General features: G+C 52.6%; 1 long non-coding RNA gene across 1 annotated transcript; it reads left to right on the top strand.

Moving 5' to 3' along the window:
- Positions 1–5,077: 5,077 nt before the first annotated feature.
- Positions 5,078–20,225, top strand: LOC116738265. The gene is made up of 2 exons (XR_004343988.1): positions 5,078–5,437; positions 19,431–20,225. It is a non-coding gene; the product is annotated as an uncharacterized LOC116738265 (long non-coding RNA).
- Positions 20,226–22,169: the final 1,944 nt, after the last annotated feature.

The following is a 22,169-nucleotide window of genomic DNA, read 5'->3' on the forward strand; positions in this document are numbered from 1 at the left end:
TAGGCCTTTGGTAAAAGACCTTTCTGACAGAACTGCTGAATAGGAATGACCGCCTTGTGGGTACGAGGTTCCTGTCCCTGGAAATGTCCGGAGAGACACTGGGTGGTCACGTGCCAGGGTTTGTGGGAAGAACTTCCGCTCGGCATGGAAGGTTGAATTAGAAGACCTCTTCCGGTTCTCACACGTTCTGACTGACAGGGGGCCACACAGCTACTCAGCGGTGGAGGCTGGTCTGGAGCCGGGGTCTTCCTAACAGGACCCAGATAAGCTCTGTTCCTGGCATGATTTTCCTCAAAGTCCTTCACTCTGGAGGGGAACTCCCTGCTAGACTCCCTGTCTGCCTCTTTCCAGCCAATCCTGGGTGTATGCCAGGGCTGAGACTGGCATCTGTGGTGCATCTGGTTCAATGACTCGGTTGATACCCTCGCTTGGGTTGATACCCTGCGATGTGTGGCCAGTACCCGCCCCTACAGCCTCCCGGGCCCTGACAGCGTTATCACCGTGAGCACCTGCCCTCATTGCCCGGCTCCAGGCCTTTGTGGGATCAACACGACAGGTGGCACATGAGCTGGCCCAGTCACCTGGGGCTGTGGTCACCACACCTCAGCCCCGGACAGCATGGGTTGCTCTAGGGGCCACAAGGGCTGCCAGGGACGCTCGGAGCTGCTTTCTCCCGGGGAACCTCACCTGGGCCTGACCATAGCATCACGGGCTGAGGAGAGGGAGCCAGGAGAGCTGTGGCTCCAGGTCAGAGGGGTCAGAGGCCTTCTGCTGTTGGTGCTGGAAGCTTCTCCATTTCTCACAGGGCTGAGGGGCCAGCCTGCACCCCCACCCCCAGTCACCATATTTACCTGTCTTTAGGGCTATTCCATAAGAGTTTCCCAGAACGGCCAGGCTCTGCTTTTGCTAAGCTAGGCTCCCTGCTTTGTAAATCAGCAATTTCCGGTGTGGGGACTAGGGTTGGCCTGAGGAGGTCCCTTCCTTTTTCTCTCTACACCCACTTTGCTAGGTGATCTCACCCACTCCTATAATCATAAACGCCTTCCAGAAGCTGGTGACAGCCATGTTTGTAGGTCCAGCCCCAGAACTCTCCTCTCAACTTCATTCATTTGTTCATTTATTCATTCATTCATCCAACAAACATATATTAAACTTTTTCTCTATTCCAGGCACTGCTTTCCATGTTGCATGTGCATCAGTGACCAGAGAGCACGACCCCCTCCCCTCCCTGCTCTCCACACCCACTCACCCTGCCTGCTCAGCCCCTCAAAAGCACCCCCACGCTCCCCTGACATTGGACTCTGATTTCACGGTTCTCCCTCCCTGTCCTCCTCTCCCCGTCCATGTGCTACCACCATCCACACTGAGGCTGAGCAAAAACCAGGGTGTCATCGTTAACCCCTCCCTCTCATACCTTAACTCACTCACTCACTCACGTTAAATCTTTATCAGATGCCCATACTGCATCCTGGGGAACCAACAGTGACCCAGTCAGCGGGACCCCTGCCCTCATGGAGCTGACATTCTAATGGGGGGGCTAGGCCAAAAGACCGGTAGACTAAATACACACATAACAACCTCTCCCACCCTCATTCCAGCCCACTTCAATGCTGTCGTTCCTAGTTCTGAAATATGCCTCGCAAGCCTTCCATCTCTCACCCCTTCCTCACTGGGCCCCAGCTGCCTGTCTACACCCCAGTGTCCTCCCAGCAGCCAGACAGGCCTTCCGAAAATGGACACTAGATCACGTTAACCCATCTTCAACCCACAGTGGCTGGATTCCCACTGCACTTTGAGTAAAATCTAAACTCTGTCAAGGTAAAGGGGGGCCCTCACGGCCCTGTGCCTCCTCAGACCCCTCCCTGCCTCTGTCCGTGCCCCCCCCACACCCCTCTTCCCTCAGCCCCCGAACCTTTGTTACACACAGCGTCTCTTCCACCTTTAATGGAACACTGTGCCCACCTCACCTGACCCCTTTGTCTCACCCCTCTGGTGTGGCTTTAAATGTCACTTCCCTGGTGGCCCCCTCCAGTGCCCCGTGTTGTTTTCTATCACTGCAGCGGGCTCATTTTCTTCGGGGTGCTTAGCATGCTTTGTAACCACGTATTTGCCCCTTGCCTGCCTCCCTGTAAGTACCTGGGGCCTCGCACAGTGCTAGGGGCTCAGTAAATAGTTTATGAATGAATGAATGGGCAGACATGGCCGTGCCATAAGCAGCCGCTGAACTGCGTCCTATGTTTTTCCTCCAAGCTGTCTCCAGCTGGCTTCTGCACCTCACTTCTAGGGCATTCCTGGGAGTCCTTGGGGAGTAACGTGAAAGCTCTTCTCTTTACATTATGCATTTCCTGCCTGAGAAACTGTCAGAATAATGAGGACTGAGAGAGAGGGAGGCGGAGAGGGGAGTTCTCCTAGCTCTTCCTGCTCTTCCTTCCAGAACTTCGGAACTTCAGGAACTTGTCAAACCCCCTCCCCAACCGGTGAGCCACCCGAGGGAGCTCATTCACCCTGGCTCCCCTCAGGGCCAAGCCCTGTGGGGTAAGTGCTCTGGGGAAAAGGCAGATGGGAAGAGGCAAAAGACAAGGCTGGCAGTGAGAGAGGTTGGGGGGTGGGAAAGAGGGACAGAAAACAAGTTTCCTGGCCCAGCATGGCCCTCAAGCCAGTCCCCCTCACCCATATGCACTCTTTCTGGAACTCAGCCTCCTGGTCCAGCTCAGGCCTCTGGGTGGGACAGTGGGGCTCCTCCCGGGTCATCCTGAGCCCTCAGCTGACAGAGCCTCGGGCCACTGGGGTGTCACTACCCCTGAGGGGACCTCTAGGGACCAAAGCCTGGGATTCCTTAACCATGGGCAACTCTGTTCTTTATCTCCCTAGAGACCCACTCACCACCTCCCCCCACGGTTTCTCACCTTTAGGCCCCAGGTCCAAGGACAGTCACTTAAAATTCAATATCCGTGATCAAATGTTCAAATCAAACAAACAAGGGAGGGGAGCCTGGGTGGCTCAGTCGGTTAAGTGTCTGACTCCTGACTTGGGCTCCGGTCATGATCTCATGGTTTGTGAGTTCAAGTCCCAAGTCAGGCTCTGCACACAGTGTGTAGTCTGCTTGGGATTCTCTCTCTCTGCGCCTCCCCACTCATATTCTCTCTCTCTCTCTGTCTCTAAAAAATAAATAAACTAAAAAAAAAAAAAAAAAGGGGGGGGGGGCAACAAACAAAAACAGACTTTTCCCCATACCCTCAGTGTCCCGCCTGGCCCAGGCCCAGGCAGCTGGCCCTCGGGAAGACCAGGGGTGATCCCAGGAGGCCCAGAGCCCCCAGAGGAGCGGCTCCTGGCCCGGCTGTTGCCATGGTGGCCCTCCCTGGGGTGGCGGCTGCCAAGTTGCTATGGAGAGCGGAGTTTTGCCACGGCTTCCACTAGGCTTCCACTACCGGCACCAAGCTCCCCCAGGACCCTCCCCCTTCCCAGGCCAATACATGGTCAGCCTGGTGGCCAGCTTGTGCTGTCGTCTCAGTGGACCAGGGGGGCACTATAGGAATAGGAGTCAGAACCAGTTTCCTTCCCAGCACCCCAGCTGCGTCTAGCCTCATGCCTCAGGACTGCCTCCTCCCCCTGAGGGAACGATGCTGTTTGTACTCCTGGCAGATCCATTAGGGACCTCATTTCTCTCAGGACCTTCCTCCCCCCCCCCCCAGGTGGCAACCAGCTCCCAGAGAGCCTGGTGGGGGGGGTGGGATGGTGAGGGTAGGGGGTGTGTGAGAAGGCTCCAATGGCAGCACTCTCCCTCTGGACATAGTGTGCTGCACTGTGACCAGCTGCATTTCCCTGGACAGAACTAGAAAATTGGTTTCTAGAACCCTCCATGTCTCTTCTTGAGTTTGTGTCTATCCTCACTAAATACGCTACACCCTTACTGCACCTCAAACACCCACACATTTCCCTGGTCCTTCTAGTCTTTCCACCCTCTCTTCATGTTCTAATATATGCAGAGAAAAGTATCTTGTGCCAGTCATCCACACGGTAGTATAAATCAGGGTCCATGTATATTTCATTTCCCAGGACATAGGATTACTAGACCTCCTCTCAGCTTATGGAGTAAGAGCCTTGTTCTCTGTTATCGGAAGTCCTCACACCAGAGAACTCTAGGGAGGGTAGATATTTTGTTTGTTTGTTTTGACCAGAGGAGAGAGAAAGCAGGAGCTCCTTGTGTGAGTCAAGGTAGAGGCCAGAGTTCTACAAGGAATTTTGGCTTTGCTTTGATTACTAAAAGAAAATGAAGCACGAAAGGGAAATCAGAAGTGATATGTGATAGGAGTTGCCTCTGTCTTAAAGACCCTCTCTCTCCTTTTGGACCCCCTTCCATATTCCAGTATTGAGTCCCCTGCCTGGCAAACACTTATACATCCCTCAAGGGACTTATACATCCCTCAAGGCCCGCTCACCTGTCACCTCCGGTGAGAACCTTCCCTGGACTCTTCCTTTATACCCTCACGGTACCTGGTACGCCCCTCTAGTGTAGTACTTAGCACAGGGATAGCCTGTTGCTTATTTACTTGTTTATGGGGACTTACTATTTACTCACTTATTAAGACTTTTATCTCTAGCTCCTGCTCGGTGCTCAGGAGCTCAATGATGAATGAATGAATGGAGGAATGAATGAGTAGACAGGGAATGAGCTAGCCGCTCACTCCTGACTTCTGCCATTCACACTTGTCATTCTAGCCCATGTCTGGTCTCAGAATCTGTCCAGAACAGTTCCCTGGGATGCTGGGCCCCTCCCTCTACCACCCACCACTGTGTGCCAGCCCAGCCCCTCCTCCACTGCCAGCAGTGCCCCCATCCACAGCCCCCCACTCCCCTCAGCTTCCCAGGCTCTGGCCGGCCAGCAGGCCTTTCTCTCCTGGTGCTAATGGCTTCAGACCGTCCCTGGAGTCTACGTGGACCAGCCAAGGGCTCGTGTCCCAGGTTCTTCCCTTCTCCATATTCCACGTTCTCAGTCTTCACCAGTGTTCTTTTATGAGCCTCCTGCCCTCTCCAACTCTCTGAGCACCAATGTGGGCAAAATCCCCGCTGCCTGAGTGGGCCATAGAGAGAGAAGCTGGAGAGGGTTGTTTCCATAGGAGCCTGGCCCAGTCCCATGACATTGCTTGGCCTCAGTTTCCACGGCTGTGAAATGGGAATTAAACCTCCCCTGCCCTCATCCACAGGAGGTATGAAGGTTAAATGAGGAAGTGGGTAGACGGGTCTTCTGGAACCCCTGGAGCACTACCTGAGGTGAAAGGTTATCATTCCTCTGACCTTCCCTCAGGGGCTGGGGTGTTCCTCCAGAAGAGGAGAGCTGGTGCTTCTGGAAATAGTAATAGCTCACATTGAGCGCCTGACAGGCCAAGCATTGTCCTAAGCCTTCTGTGCGGATTCATCTTCAGAACAAACCTAGGAGGTAAGAGCTCTTTTAATCACTTCCATGTGACAGATAAGGAACCAAGGCACGGAGATCAGCCCGACAGCAATCTCACAGACAGATTTCACATCCCGATTTTGACCTGAACCCATGCAGCCTGACTCTGCCCCACCCCCATGCCCCTGACCGCTGGCTCTACAGGCTGCAGCTGGCCCCGTGGCACTGGCCCCTCTCCTGTCATCGATTAACTGCCCACACCCAGAATTTTAGCTGCCACTGGCTTTGCTGCTTGTGCCTTTTTTTTTTTTTTTTCTTTTTTTGCCAGGAGGAGCAAAGAGAGGTGAAATAGGTGAAACAGCTAGCCAGGCTCAGGCAGGCGAATGGTGCTCTGTGCACGTCCGCCGTGTTGTAGAGACACAGTCAGGGGAGTAGGGCTTGGCAGGTGTGACTTCCACAACAGAAAGCACTAGAAACCCTTTTCCCGAAATCCTTGCTAGGGCCATTCACTAGGGGGATGACAGGACGGAGGCAGTGTCCAAGCATGATGCAGGGCCCCGGGGCATGGATGCTCTCGAGGTGACCGGCTGGTGAGGCCATTTCCCTCCTGGTGGCCGTGAAGCACCTGTGTGATACCTGTGTACTTGACCGTGAGAAGCCAGAGAGAAGCCCGCCAAGCTGCCTGCTGCCAGGGCTACCACCTGCACCCCACCTTGCAGTCCTCCTCTCTCCCAGGGCTTGTCTACACACACCCGCGAGCTCTGGGGCATAGGAGCCGAAAGAGTAGGGACGTGGGAGAAAGCACTAGAGGAGAGACAGAGAGCAGGGATCCTGGAGGGGGGTGGGGGAGAGAGGCAGGGAGGACGGGTGGGAGACGGAGGAGTCGGAAGGGAAGTGGGGCGGGAGGAGTGAGAAAATGCGGGAAGAGGAGGACCGAGAAAGGGAGGAGGGAGAAGGAGGAGGGACCAATCCCGACCGTGGAACCTAAAATGAACTCAACAGGCTGGAAATAGAACAGCTGGGCAAACCCAAAACACTGTTTGGGTGTCTGCTGAGCAAGCACGTGAATGAACAGAACTGGGGGAGCAGTTCAAGGAAGAAATAGATCATTTCATCTCAGAGGTAGGTCCGAACAGGAGGCGTTTATTCCAGCCCGCCCAGATTACTCGGGATTCTTTTTCTGGGGGTGTTTTCTTTACGTAAGCATTATTTTTAACAGGCTGCCTTGGCGGCTGGGTTAGCCTGACGCCACCCCACCCTTGCTTGGAGGATGGAAGGTTTGGGTTACTCTGAGACCAAGACCACTCCGGGTTTTTATTGTCATTGTGGACACTTCTGGCTTCAGGGGAAGAAATCTTTTTATTTTTTTAATCTTTTTTTATGTTTATTACTTACTTTTGAGAGAGAGACAGAGTGTGAGCGGGGGACGAGCAGAGAGAGAGGGAGACACAGAATCCGAAGCAGCTCCAGGCTCTGAGCTGTCAGCACAGAGCCCGATGCAGGGCTCCAACTCCTGAACCGTGAGATCATGACCTAGGCGGAAGTCGGACGCTCAACCAACTAAGCCATCCAGGCGCCCCAGGGGGAGAAATCTTAACCCGCTTGCCAAATGGAGGTTTAGAACTCTGAGTTGTATTCCTGAATCCATTTGTAGAACAAAACCCAGTTCTGGAATGGGCCAGGACTGGCCTGGGGGACCCTGCCCCCCTCAGCACCCCCAGGGCTCCATGATGCCTTCTGGTGACCTCACTTGATGCCAACACACTTCACCCCGGGAGGTGCCCCGTGCACCTGACGCTCAGCCCAGGGACCCCTTCCCTGGCCGTCAGTGGCCACCTCTCTGCTCCCGCCCTGCCCCCACAGCACTGTTTCTGTCTTCCTCCACCCTTCCAAACCCTGGCTCTCTTTCCCACCTAGGCTCCTATGCAGACTTCCTGGGTCTCAAAGACCATTTCCGGACTCTCAGGGTGCGTGCGCCCCCCGAAGTTGCAGCCAACGTTGTTTGTATGTTATATTCTACAGGCAGGATTCGAATCTTTCATCAGACTTGCTGTGCCCACTTCCCGCCAACGTGAAGAACGATTAGTCTGGAAGTTAGAGGCTGGGCCAGCACAGACTGTGAAAACAGGTGGAGCCAGGTGGCCCCTGGTGGCTCCTTTTAGCCAGCCGTCACTCTGGGGTTTTTGCTCCATCACAGATCTCTCTAGAGTTAGATCAGCTCTACTTGGGACTGACCGTGGACAGCTCTGGAGAACTGGAGCTCTAGCCTTGCATCTACCGCTGGCTGTGCTATCTTTGACAACTTGCCTGCTGAGCTACAGCGCTTACAAAATTGGGGATAGGGGCGCCTGGGTGGCGCAGTCGGTTAAGCGTCCGACTTCAGCCAGGTCACGATCTCGCGGTCCGGGAGTTCGAGCCCCGCGTCAGGCTCTGGGCTGATGGCTCAGAGCCTGGAGCCTGTTTCCGATTCTGTGTCTCCCTCTCTCTCTGCCCCTCGCCCGTTCATCCTCTGTCTCTCTCTGTCCCAAAAATAAATAAACGTTGAAAAAAAAAAAAATCAAAATTGGGGATAATACTGCCCATCTTAGCAGGTTCCCCCAAAGGCTCAATTAAGATCCTGCATTCTTACTGCTTTAGCGCAGTACCTGACATTTCATTCATAAAGCTTAACTTCCTCCCTCTCCCCCTTCTTTCCTGGATGAACACTAAGGAACCTTCTCAAATTGAGCAGGTAGACTCTACTAGAGGATTGTTGGGGAGACCTAAACCGGAGAGAAAGAGCCCAGGCCATCCTACAGCCTTTCCAGGAGGTGCCGGGGCAGGAGGGTTAGCTCTGGGGGAGGACGGAAGAGAGGAGGTCTTCGTCAACAGAAGGTCTCAACCGTGGCGGGAAGGCAACCGCACCCATGTCAGATATTCGGAACACAGCCAGCTGGCGGACGGGCCACTTAGTGACACATCAGTTGTAAGGAAGCTGACCGAGGACCCCTCGGTGCCCACCCTCACTGCGCACACCACCAAGACAGACACTGATTACCAAGCCATCCGAAATCTCTCCTTCCCTACGCTACCTCTCACCTTCCTTGGGGCCACAGGCTCTTGGCCCAAAGTGGCTTGTTCTGTGCACTTCAGATAGAACTAGAAGTAACACAGGTTAGCTTCCTCTTCTCTGACATTGATGAGCTGGGGGACCAAGGAGGGTGTCTCAAGAAAATTCAGGAGTTCTTCCTGGTTCTTGGCACCATTTGTGCCCGTCCCAGCTTTCCGTGCCCTTGTCTGACCCTCCTCTTGCCAGAGTGAGAGACCAGCATCTTCGAGAATGCCCATGAAGTACTCTGAGCTTCTCAGATGTAAAGGGCAAGAGAAATCAAAGGCAGCCCTTATCTCTATCCAGATGATGGGGATAAACACAGCCCAAATCTGTGTCCTGGCCTGCCTCGCTTGGCCAGTGGCTGAGTGAATGCCAAACTGAGATTTCTCTTACTTTGTACTCACTTGGCCCCAAAGGCTGCCAGGGTACTGGCTACTAAGTCACTAATCCACAAAAGCCACCTGCAGCCCCTCCACAGGTCCCAGAAGGAATCTTTGCTCTGTTCTGACCTCAGAAGCCACCTTGCCCGCTTGGCCAGTGCCTTCTTCACTCTGGATTTGGGCATCACATCTGTAATTTGATGCCTAGGAAATATTTTTAGCTACCAACCTTGATGCAGACTTCATCCCCATTCACCACTGGGGTAACGAGAGGGGAAAGAATTGGAAAATTCCACCAGCCACACGGCAAACAGCTGTTTGAAGGGTCTTCCTAATAGACAAGTCTGACCATGTCCTTCCCTTTCTGGAAACCCTTCTATGGCTCCCTGTTGGGTAGAGGTGAGATGCCCAAGACCCTTGACCGTCTGGCCCATCAATCCTCATTTCCTGTCCCTCCTTCCCCACACATTCAAGGAGGAGTGTTCTTTGAACTAATACACTGTCCTGCTTTAGCAGGTTGCTCAAAGCAGCCCCTACTTGGTCTACCTTGTGAAAACTACTCATCTCTTGGGAAGTCTTTCCTGATCCACCCATCCCACCAGCAGAATTTTCTCCCCGCACAGCCCCTGATACACCTTTACAAGAGAATTTGTTTGCACTCGGTATTTACCTGAATGCCTTGCACAAAACTTTTTTTTTTTTTTTTAGTTTATTTATGTATTTTCAAAGAGAGCATGATCTGGGGAAGGGCAAAGAAAGAGGGAGAGAGAGAGAATCCCAAGCAGGCTCCACGCTGACGGTACAGGCCCCACCCAGGGCTCGATCTCTCAAAACGCAAGATCGTGACCCGAGCCGAAATCAAGAGTCCCACGCTTAACTGACTGAGCCACCCACACACCCCTGCACAAACTGTGTTAAGAGTCATAGTTTGGACTCACCTTCCCTGTACTTCTGCTAATTGGGCCAAGGAACCTATGTAGATGTTAGGATATTAACTATATTAGGGAAAATTTAAATTATCCAAAATTTAGATAAGGTCAAAAGGATGACTGCATACTCCTGCCCTGTCATAGTGAAGCTTTGTTTAACAGACCTACACAAAGCTTATTTAAAATTTTTTTTTCAACGTTTATTTATTTTTGGGACAGAGAGAGACAGAGCATGAACGGGGGAGGGGCAGAGAGAGAGGGAGACACAGAATCGGAAACAGGCTCCAGGCTCTGAGCCATCAGCCCAGAGCCTGACGCGGGGCTCGAACTCCCGGACCGCGAGATCGTGACCTGGCTGAAGTCGGACGCTTAACCGACTGCGCCACCCAGGCGCCCCCACAAAGCTTATTTAATTCTCTAGAACTGTGCTATCAACATAGAGCTTTTGAGCACTTAACATGTTAAGTGCTAATGCCACATGTTAAAATGACAGTATTTTGGACCTGTTGGGTTAAATAAAGTATATTATTAATTAATTTTTTTTTTATTTTAGAGAGAGAGAGCGAGCGTGTGTGAGCAAGGGAGAGGATCAGAAGGAGAGAGAGAGACAGAGAGAGAGAGGGAGAATCTTAAGTAGGCTTCACGCTCAGCACAGAGCCCCACACGGGGCTCAATCCCACAACCTTGAGATCCTGACCTGAGCTGAAATCAAGAGTTGGATGCTCAACTGACCAAGCCACCCAGGCGCCCCAATAAAATGTATTATTAACATTGATTTCACCTGTTCATTTTTACTTTTTAACGTGACTACTAAAAAAATTTGAATCACAGGCATGGTTCCCAGTGTATATCTATTGGATGGCATGCTCTAGAAGACCAGTTCACCGTCCAGTAGAGAGTCAAATGATTTCTGGCTGGTAGGAGAGATAACCCGTTTAATTGCTCTGCAGGACACTTAACAGATTTGTCTCCAACTTACAAAGAAATTTATTTTGATGTGTCTTCCCTTTGAATTTTTTTTTTAACATCTATTTATTTTTGAAAGACAGAGAGACAGAACGTGAGCGGGGCGGGGCAGAGAGAGAGGGAGACACAGAATCCGAAGCAGCTCCAGGCTCAGAGCTGTCAGCACAGAGCCCGACGCGGGGCTCGAACTCACAGACTTTGAGATCATAACCTGGGCCAAAGTTGGACACTCAGCCGACTGAGCCATCCAGGTGCACTGCTGTGTCTTCCCTTTAAATCCAGTTCCTTAAAGGCTCTTTGAACCAGCATATTTTATTGGTTACCTCGTTAATGGATGAGTTAAATAAAATCTTTGACACGTTTATTCTGTATCTGTAGGAGACTTATACTTTCAACTTTTTAGAAATTACAATTAGACCTCTATCTCCTGTCCAGCTTAAGAGCATAGCCTGAATTATTAACATGCCTGGTAGTAAGTAAGGGCTTGATAGGTGTTTGTTGAATGAGTTAAAACACTTCCTTAGACTTGGGACCTCATGTTTGAACTGCCAAGCACCCTCTGCAGTGGGATCCCTATCTGCCATATGCCTGAGGCTAGTGGGGGGATGTAGGAAATATGAGAGCTTCTTTTCAGGACCCTAAACTATTTGGGGGGGGTCCCCATAAAGATTCCCCAACTCTTGGGCCATGTGATCCCCAGAGAATGCTAGCAGAAGCAAATCCTGGCCCTCCTGCACCCCCATCCCCCCACCCCCCATCCCCGCCCAGGGGCTGCAGGAAGCAGGATACCCAGATAGGTTTCCCTTCCTTTCTGCCCATGACCTGGGCTCTTACCAACCTCAGCACTGTGACGATCCCACCAGACAACCCTGACTGTTCCTCCAGGTCTGGACACAGAGGCACTTTTGTGTTGAAGGACAGTAAGCAGGGCTAGCCTCAGGAGCCAGGTCTTCTGGGGGCCCTAGAAAACTCTCTGGGTCCTGAGTCCAGAGAGACAATTGCAAAACTGTATCGTTTCCCCTTTCCCCTCCTTGCCACCTCCACAGTGGGGGATGGCCGGCTGGCCATAAGGGGAGAAGTTCCTTGTGAATTCCTTGAGGGCAGAAGCTTGTCATTCGTATGCCTGGCAACTGCTGAGCACTTTTCCCAGCCCACGGTGGACACTCGGTGAATGTTCGTCCGCCTCTCCTCCCTCTGCCTGACTCCAGTCTACAGCCAGCTTCCTTCCAAACAGCCTGATGTATAGACTCTTTGGCCTCGACAGAACATTGATTAATCAGTCGCCCTCTCTCGGAGTCTGGGCAGGATCCGTTGATAATGAGGCATCAAGCTCAGGGGCGGTGACCTTTTAGAAGTGTCACACCAAGCTTGCGGTTGTCCACGTCCCTTATGAACAAGAGAGAAGTCTGTAGAGACTCCGCTGCTGGAGAAAGAGAGTAAAAGCAACATTTTTTATTGTGATAGAATATACATAACAACATTTTCTATTTTTAACTGTAGAGTTTGATGGCATTAAGTACATCCACATTGTTGGCGCCCCTGGCTGGTTCAGTCGGCCAAGCACCTGACTCTTGATTTCAGCTCAGGTCATGATTCCAGGGTGGTGGGATTGAGCCCCGAGTCGGCTCCGTGCTGAGCATAGAGCCTACTTGGGACTCTCTGTCTCCCTCTGTCCCTCTGCCCTTCCCCCCACCAAAGTACATTCACATTATTGTACAACTGTCACCACCGTCTATCTCCAGAACTTTCCTATCACCCCAAAATGAAACTCGGCCCACTAAACACCAACTCCCCATTCTCCTCTCCTCCCAGCCCCTGGGAGCCACCATTCTGCTGTCTGGCTCTATGAATGTAACTACTCTAGGTGCCTCATATAAGTGGAATCATGCAGTATTTGTCCCTTTGTGATTGGCTAAGCCTAATGTCCAGTGTGTGTGTGTGTGTGTGTGTATCACATTTTGTTTATCCATTCATCCAACCTGGGTTGCTTCCGGTTTGGGGCTATTGTGAATAACGGGTGTACAAACATTTCTTTGAGAGTCTCCTTTCATTTCCTCTGAACACACCCGGAAGTAGAATTGGATCATATTAATGCTTATTTAATTTTCTGAGGTCAAAACCACATTACTGAGCACCTGTGCAGTTCCAGCTCTGAGCTAAGCCCTTTCTATGTGACATCCCATTTAATCCATACAACAACCCTTTGGGGTGAAGAAGATAGTCTCCGGTTTATACCAAGTGAAGATTCCAGAAACCAAATGACTTGCTCCAAGTTAGAGACAGCGATGGGCAGTCAGGTGTTGAACCCAGGTCGACTTGATGCCAATGCCACACGCTTCCCGGGCAGCAGGCAACGAAAACAAATACGGTTGTCAAAAGGAAGGGCCACACTTTAACGCTGTCGGCGGCTAGCACTTTCTTTAATTAACAACCAACACCTTAGCAGGAATCCGGCAGAAGGATTCCCCCTTGCTCAGATCAGATGAAACACTGTCTTCCAGATGTTTCCCAGACCAAACTCCTTTTTTCCTGGCCTCCTCCCCCTCCTCCTAGCTTCCCTGGCCTTCCTTCCATCAACTAGACCCCCTGCACTTTGTGTTCCTGGCTGACAGACAAATTCCCTCCAGGCCGCAAACTCCCCAGGCCACAGCTCACATGGTCCCTGTGTATAGCCTGAACCTACCAGTGTCCCGCGCTCTGTAACAGTTTGAATCAATGAATCAATGAGTGACTCACTCAATCAATGACGGTAGGGAGGACAGGCACGAAGAAAGAGAACACCAGAATTATCCACTTCTCCACTTCTACTTCACTATTTGTGTAAGACCAGGCTGTGAGTTGCTCAGAATAATCTGTGTGCCATATTTGGCACCACTGCGCAAGCCTGAGCCATTTTGGGGTTGGAAACTCCCAGGGAAAGAGATGGAATTATCCTCTTGGAGAAATATGCCCGCGTGGCTGGCCCAAGGAAGGGGAGGAGGAGTTTTCAGTGTTGGGAGAGATTTCATGTCCTGAGGAAAACCAGATCCTCAGGGGATGAGACCTTTAGCACAATTCCTTCCTTCCTTCCTTCCTTCCTTCCTTCCTTCCTTCCTTCCTTCCTTCCTGTAACCAACCCAGTGATCAGGGCCACACTTGCTCTGAGCCAGGCACCCAGCTCAGCACCTGAGGGAAGAGAGGAAAGTCAGACCTGCTTCTGCAGTGCTGTGTGCTCAGACACAGCCATTGGGACAGGAGAGGCCGGCGGCCTCTCTGGGAGGCTCAACCAAGCCCATGGGCAGGACGTGGGTGGCTGTTCCTTCCCGAAGCCAAGTGTCTGCATTGCTGGGAGGCACTGGTCTCACCTGGAGGCTTGGCTAACTCTCCGGCCTTTGGGTGCCGTGCAGGAGGCATGGAGGGCAGGGGAGGCAGTAACAGGTGACAGAGAAAACGCCGGGTGTCCAGGGCGGCAGCCGCTCCCACCAGAGGGTCTTAGGAGTGCCAGCAAGGCAGGGAACGCTTGGCCAGAGTCCCTGTGGGACCTCCATGTTAGGCACCGTGAGGTCCTTCCCCACCACTGCACGCTAGCCCAGCCTGGCTTAGGGGCTGTCTAGTGAGAGGGCTTTAAGCTCCACAGGCCATGAACATGAAAATATGTGGCAGAAAGAGGGACAGGACTTGAACTGGATTGGAAGGCAAGGGTTTGGGATTATTTACCCAAGAGGGAAGGAAGCATGTAAGCGACTTGGGCATTCATGACTGTCCGTAAGGTGTTAGGATGACAACATTAACCCAAACGGCCTGCACGTGGAACCTAGAGACAGGCAGGGCAGGACACTGTCCCGTCGTGCAGGCAGAGAAAACAAGGAGATTTAACGCTAGCGTTTCTGTCCTGGATCCACGGTTCTTGCTCACGCCAGGCTGCCTCTCCTGACTGCATAGGCCCAAGGGAGGTCCCACATCAGGGGGACTTAGAGACCAAGCCCGTGACGATGAGCTGTCTGGGTGCTCCGGGTAGCGGTCTAAGGACTGGCCACAGGAAGGAGCACCCAGGAGGCACCCCACAGGAAGGGATGGGCGGTTCCGAGTCACCTGGGGCCTGTGCAGCCTGCCGTACCCCACCCCCACTCTTCAGCCAGGCACCCAGGGCCCAGTGACCCTGGCAGCTTGAGCTCACTTACCTTTCCAGGCCTCAGCAGGGGTGTCTGGGGGAATTCGGAGGCTTCCTCCAGGGAGAAGATGTCCAGGCTCTGTGACTCAGTGTGCCTGCAAGAAAAGAAATGCACTAAAATGATTTCTTTTTCCTTCCAACAAAGAAAAGAGGTTTACAGCTCACGCTCGGCTGCCAGAGGAGAGCCCTCTCTGAATTCCTTCCCTGCCTCTGCTATAAAGCCGTTAAGTTGGTCATTTGGGTCCAGGGTATGAAAGCCTTCCCTGCAGGACTGTGGTTACTGGCCTGGTTAGCTCACTGGCTCAAGCCTGGGAGAGGCATGGAGAGAGGCTTTGCTCCCCACCGGGCTCCCCCTCACATGGAACACTCGTGTGGGTGGGTGGCTCGGCTCAAACCCTTCCCCTCTGCTCAAACAACTTCCCGACTCCCCACCTCCCTCGAGTGGTTCTGGCACATTCCGCCATTCCCTGGGCGTTTACCCTATGCCAAATAGTTTACGTACATCAGCTCCTTCAATCCTACCCCCGTCCTTTGGAGGAGGTATAATCCCTACTGTAAAGATGAGAAATCTGAGACTCAGAGAAGTTCACTTGTTTGGGTCAGGCAGCTAGTGAGCCGTAAATTCAGGCCCGGATCTAATATAATCCTCACGCTAGCTATTGCACATAATTATGGCTAGCAAGTCTTCATAGGCGAAGAACCTGAGACTCAGACAGGCTAATTAAGCTTGTCCAAGACGGGGACGCCTGGGTGGCTCAGTGGGTTGAGCATCCGACTTCGGCTCAGATCACGATCTCCTGATTCGTGAGTTCGAGCCCCACGTTGGGCTCTGTGCCGACAGCTCAGAGCCTGGAGCCTACTTCGGATTCTGTGTCTCCCCCTCTCTCTCTGCCCCTCCCCCACTCGCGCTCTCTCAAAAATAAATAAACATTTATAAATAAATAAACAAACAAAGCTTGTCCAAGACAAACGACTGCTAAGTGATGCGCCTAAAATTGGAGCCCAAAGTCCGACCTGTGTTCACAAAGCCCGACCTGTGTTCACAAGCGTATCTCCCCACTGGGAGGGTTGTCTCCGTCGTGTCTCTCAGAGCTGGGCCTCCATACCTTCGCTCACTATGTGCCCCCCACCCTCAGCGCCCTTCTCCCCCACCACCCTCTCAGCCACCTCTCTGAAGCCAGCTCTGAATACCTTCGCGGGCCATCTATGCAGTCCGACTCAAAATGGGCTTCCTTCACCAGGCCTCCCGGATGCTTGGGACCCTGCCCTACATACTCCCCTTTTCTCTCCTCCCCAATCTCCTATTACACTTAACGGCCCAGAAGAGCACGGACTTTGCCCTTGGCCTGTTTCACACGTGTCACATGTCCACCCTGCTCCTGCCTCCTCTTGCCTTTCCTAAAGAACAACAACCATCAGAGAGGTCACACTGCTTGCGGCCCTGAGGCTCGCAGATTATGCAAACTTCCTCAGGGTGGAGGCCACCATTTCTGTGTCTGCCATATCATCCAGCTCAGTGCCAACCACAAAGTAGGTGTTGAATAAATTCACACATCTCCATGTTATTGTTCAAAGCATCTGAATATCCCTTAGTTGGATGAATCTTCCTGAAAACCTGGTGAGGTGGGTTACAGATTCGGAGGGGTTCGCCACAGCTAAGGTGGCTGTCTGGTCGCTGGAAGACCAGGACTAGGACCCAGATTTTTGATCCTGGGTACAGGGTGCTTTCCTCAACCAGGCCATGGGCATAGGCTCGGCAGTGCCATGGAATGGTATCCCTGATCAGCTAATTTTGTCCACTGTTTCTTCCCCCACAGAGCTGTGGGAAGGGCCCTGCTGGGACTCTGTTTCTGGAAGGTGTCTTTAGATGGGCTCTGAAGGCAGCTTGAGTCAGAGGGTAGAGGTGGTCGGAAGCACCCGAGGTGCAGCCCTGAATGAGACCAGCACCTGGCAAAGAGGCCCTGGTCCAAGAGAGGACCGTCCCGGTGCCCCCCCCCCAACCCCCACAAAGGGTTCGTGCAGCGTCTAAGGTCTGTGGAGTCCCTGCTCCACCCCAAGGCCCTGCAGGAAGCCACCAGTAGGGACAGGTGGTCAGTTACAGAGCAATCCCCAGGTAGCCACAGGATCCTTTCTCCAGCAGGAAAGGAAAGGAAAACCATCAGAGAGCTGCTACTCCCTCGGGCGAAGGAGGAAATGATCCGGGCAGAAGGAGTCAGGGTGTTGTTTTGCCCACAGAGTTGCAGGAGGGAACCAAAAGCAAAGATGCCCCCGTCGGGCAGATCTGGAGCTGCTTTGCCAAAAAAAGAGAATTAGGCTGCATGGAATCATTCTCATTCTCCGCCAGATGGCCCAACGGATTTGGGATGCGTCCAGGAGCCCAGCCCCTTTTCTTTGCTCCAGGCCAAACAGCCGGCCACGGGATCTGAGGCCCTGAGGCTCAAGAAGTCAGTCAGGGTCGTGGTGGCACCCTCATGTGACCTGGTGCATCATCTGTGGGATCTTCCTGTGCCTGCACGGCGCCTGCCGCGTAACCCCGTCTCTCCATCTTGTGGCCCATGTGCCTTATGGCGGAGGCCGGGGTTCGAGCGGGGACTGGGGCCGGGGCCGTGTGGCACCTGCTTTTCCGGAGCAGCCCTGGCACGCACCGCTTGCTCTAAACTCTGCACAGCTTCCGGCTCTGGGAAATGCAGGAGTAATTGAATGACATGTGCAGTGATTACGGGAAGAAGGAGGTGGGGGGTGGGGAGGACTGTCTGCAAATCCTGCCAAGGACACTAGGAAGTAATTCAACCTGTCGCTTTGTCCTGAGCTGCCTTAACAGGTGTCGGTGGAGTGGTCACTATCTATCCTGAATGCAGTACCTCACAGCCCCAGCACCCCCTCTGCAGTGCTGGCCAGAGCGCGTGGGAGGCCCCCGAAGACGGAGGCTGCCCCGGGTGGGACGGGCCCCGGCCGCAGGGGCAATGCCACTCAGCTCCATGCCATTGCAGTCGGCCCCGTGTTATCTTGCCACCTACTCCGTGCCTCGAAACCCTGCCCAGGTTACGAGTCCAAATAATCTTTGAGCCGGGAGGCTCATGGCAGAGCAGAGACAGCATCCAGGAATACACGTAGTAGGCTTGCACTTTCAGGGATAATCCCCATTTCAAACATCCTGTAAACCGGTGAGAGCAGGGAACGTGTGCGCTCTCTCTCTTTTTTTTTAAGTTGATGTATTTTCGAGAGAGAGCGCAAGTGGGGGAGGGGCAGAGAGGGAGAGGGAGAGGGAAAGAATCCCAAGAAGCCCCACACTGTCGGTGTGGAGCCTGACACCAGGCTCGATCTCACAAACTGTGAGATCAAGACCTGAGCCGAAATCAAGAGTCAGATGCTTAACCGAGCCGCCCAGACGGCCCACGTGGGCCCTCTCTTCTTCACGCCTGTAATCCCAGCGCCCCGCACGGACTCCGGGATGGAGTAGAGGCTTAATCCGCGGTTGTCAAATGAGCCAATGGCCAAATGCCGGGATCGTGGGTTGCACTGACAAGTTCACTGGCGCTCTGCAGGGAGTTAGTGCTGTCTGCTAGCTGTCCCCCGGAACGCCTCAGTTTCCTCTCCGGAGACCCTGCTCACTTGTCTCTCTTCTTTCCAGCAGACCCCTCCAGACTTGTGCCCCGTTCCGTGGCCCCCAGGCCCAAGTTGCCTGAGGTAACTGATATTAGCAGGTCAGAGCACAGATGCACTTTAAGATGCTTAGCCTGGGCGGAGAGCCCCAGACAGAACCAGATGTATTTTTAGCTCCTTAGGTATCTGGAAAGGTATTGAGACGCAGCCGTGGTTACAGACACAGGAGAAATCAGTATTCTGCTACTGGCCTCCCCACACCAGCAGTTTCCATTCAGTGTCTCAAAAGCAAGGGTTGCTATGGAGATTGAGTGTCAGGGCAACTGAATTTCCTGTTGGGAAACAGCAGCACAGGTAGAGCTCTGGGCCAATGGGAACCAAGGAGCTCCTTGGATGGCGGGAGCTCCTCTCCTGACGGCAAATGATGGCGGGAGTCCTGGCATCCTCAGAAGGAGGTCAGCGGGGAGACGGGCAATGCTGTCTCTGGAACTTCATTCACGGAGGGATTGATTCTATTTCTTCTTCCTCACATCTGGCATAGGACTGGTTTGGTTCTTTCTCTGTTCCTTCGCCCAGGGACTTTGGCCATCTAAGAAGCAGTCTGGAAGATGCTTGGGTGGGGGGGGGAGAGTGGCAGGGTCATCCTGAGTAGAGGTCAGTCCTGGCAAATACCTAGAACCCAAGCTCTGTGAGGGGCAGGGGGAGGCCAGGTCAACCCAGTCCTGGAGGCATTTGAGTTTCGGGGATCTACTCTTGGGACGGCATTGTAAAGGCTTAGCTCATTTTATCCTTGCTATCATCTGGGGAGGCAACCAGACAGGTGACATGGTCCCCAACCTTCCTCATTCATTCAATAAACATTTCCTGCATGCCTGATAAGCAAGGTGACTGAGATTTTTTTTTTTTTTAAATCCAGGACTCCAAGAGGCTAAATGACCCACCTACTGCTACAAAATTAGCAAGATATAAAACCAAAAGAGTACCCAGGTCTGTTCAGTCCACAGATTCAGAGGGATAACAGCCGAAGAAGCTCTCAGAGGGGGCATTTACCCTGACCTCATGCCTCACAGAAAATAAACTGAGACCCAGAGAGGGCACGGACTTGGTCACTCAGGGAGCTGGTGACAAAACAGGAACGGGATTCTTCAGCCCATGCTTCTTCTCATCACCCAGAGGTCTTTCCAGAGAACTGTGCGGCCCCAGACTTTTACTGGACACTCACTCTGTGTCAAGTACTAAGCAAGCTACGAATTACTTTTGTTGTTGTTAACAGAGACCCGACCCTGGTGACTTAAGCAGAGGAAGTCATTCTCTCTCATAAAAGAAGTCCAGAGGCAGGTATTACAGGGCTGTCTGACAGATGGACAAAGTCATCAGGGATGCAGGTCCCTGCTACTTTTCTGCATCACTGCCGTCAACACAGAGGTTCGATTCTAAACACCCAAGATGGCTGCTGGAGTTTGAGCCATCACATCCACATTCCAGGCACGAAAAGGAGGAAGAAACTGGAACAAAAGGGCATGTGTGCCTGCCCTGTCTGCCCCCCTCTCTCCTTTAGGAATCTTCCCGAAAGCCCATCTAAGTTCCACTTATAGCCCATTAGCACTTGCTAGTTGCAAGAAAGGTTAAGAAATGTCATCTTTTACCTGGGCGCATTGCTACCCTAAATAAAATTGGGGTTATGGTAGGAATGAAGAGCGGGAACATGATACTTCTAAATTTTCTGCAGTTTGTGTGTGTGTGTGTGTGTGTGTGTGTGTGTGTATACTTCTATCATCTATCTATCATCTATCTATCTATCTATCTATCATCTATCTATTTGAAAATGAGGGGAAAAAAGGGGCCCCTGGGTGGCTCAGTCGGTTAAGTGTCCAACTTCGTCTCAGGTCATGATCTCACGGTTTGTGAGTTTGAGCCCCGTATCCGGCTCTGTGCTGACAGCTCAGAGCCCAGAGCCCACTTTGGATTCTGTGTCTCCCTTTCTCTCTGCTCCTCCCCTGCTCACGCTCTCTCTCTCTCCTTCAAAAATAAGAAACATTCAAAAACAATTAAAAAAAAACAATTAAAAAAAAAGAAAATGAGGGAAAAAAAAACACAAAAAACTACTCGTCCGTCCTCCTAATCATCCACATAGGTGATTATTAGCTCTGCTCAGGGTCAAGTATGTTATGCTACTGTCATGAGGACAGCACAAAAATTCTTAACGCAGGGTTTGAACAAACTTAGTATCGATTCAATTCAGTTTGAGCAAAATCTACAGACCTTGTGGATATCCCCCTTGGAAGAGGCTTGGAGCAGAAGTGGCAAATTCACCAAGGAGCTGTAGAAAGTCACAGCTTCATTGCAGAGCCAGCTCCCCAGCCCTGGGCCTCCCCCGCTGCCAGCCCCCAGCTCATCTTGTCTGGGAACGCCTCCCACACAGTCCCCTGGACGCTGAAATCCAGCGCCCTCTGGGGCTGCTGGGCTGCTGGGCTGTGTGCCCCCCTGGAGTCAGGGTGAACGGCAGAGGGGGGGTGCTGTGGCTTCACCGGGGAGCCTCAGCCTTTGCACAGCTTCTCACAGATGGCCCCGGTTATTTATGAATTGGAGCTGTCCTCAAGTACCCGCAAGGTAGGTCAAGGACACGGAGAGCCCCATGGTAAACTAAAGCCTGGGACCGGGCATCCTGACTCCTGCCACCCATACTTGAAGAGTGGACCGCAGGCCAGCACGGGGGCATGATGGGGCACCCAGGGAACCGGTTACAAGTCAGTGTGGTTCTTCCTGACAATACTTCTAAGTCACACATTGCCCAAGGCATGATGAAAGGTTTTTGAGAAGTGGGGGGTGAAAAAGCAAGGGTCAGTCTATTCAATATGAAATCAGGTGGTTCACTCACGACCACCCAGACGCTCCCGGTGCACTTAGAATCCATTCTCCGCTTAATCTTTACTAACTGAACGCCACTTTGATGTGGGAGCAATGATGTGTTCAGTTGAAATACCTGGCCTTTCTGGCTCACTTGCAAATGCCTACAGGGCTGGACAATAACATAGAGGTAAACGTCTCCGGGAAGACTGTCCCTCCCTTAATAAAAGGCAGAGTCCCCAGAGGAAAAGACTACATTTTGGCCTCACCCCTCCCCTTCTTCCTGCCTGGGGTGAGACAGAGATGCGTGGGAATGAAGGGGGCCATCCCACGACCCTGAAAAGAAAAGCCCCAGACTAGGATAGCAGAGCAGGAAGCTAGAAGGATCTGAGTCCTTCATGACTCTCCTGACAACACCCCTCCCCTGCTTCCTGACTTCTTGTTATACGGGAAAACTCAAAGCCCCATGTGGGTGAGGCAGCGTGGGTTTCTGTTAAGGGAAAGCCAAATGCAATCCTAACTGATGCCTAAAGATTGCCAGAGGGCTATGCCTTCTTGAGTGTGATCCCGGACTCGCCAACCCATATGTAGATCCTGTCCTGGTTCTGTCCCCAGGCTCACTTCCTCAGAGCTTAGAACCAGGCCAGCTTGGAGCAGACCACCCTGTGTATCGGGGAAGGAAACTGGCTGGATTCTCCCAGCAGAATTGCCGGCAGGCCTGGGCTTGCGTCTTGACTGTTCATCTTTATACATCCCTCTGGGGGAAAGTGAAGAATTAAGTCCCATGGACTGTTTTTACTCCTCCCAA

Source organism: Lynx canadensis, chromosome C1 (assembly GCF_007474595.2).
Source record: "Lynx canadensis isolate LIC74 chromosome C1, mLynCan4.pri.v2, whole genome shotgun sequence".
Classification (NCBI taxonomy): Eukaryota; Metazoa; Chordata; class Mammalia; order Carnivora; family Felidae; genus Lynx; species Lynx canadensis.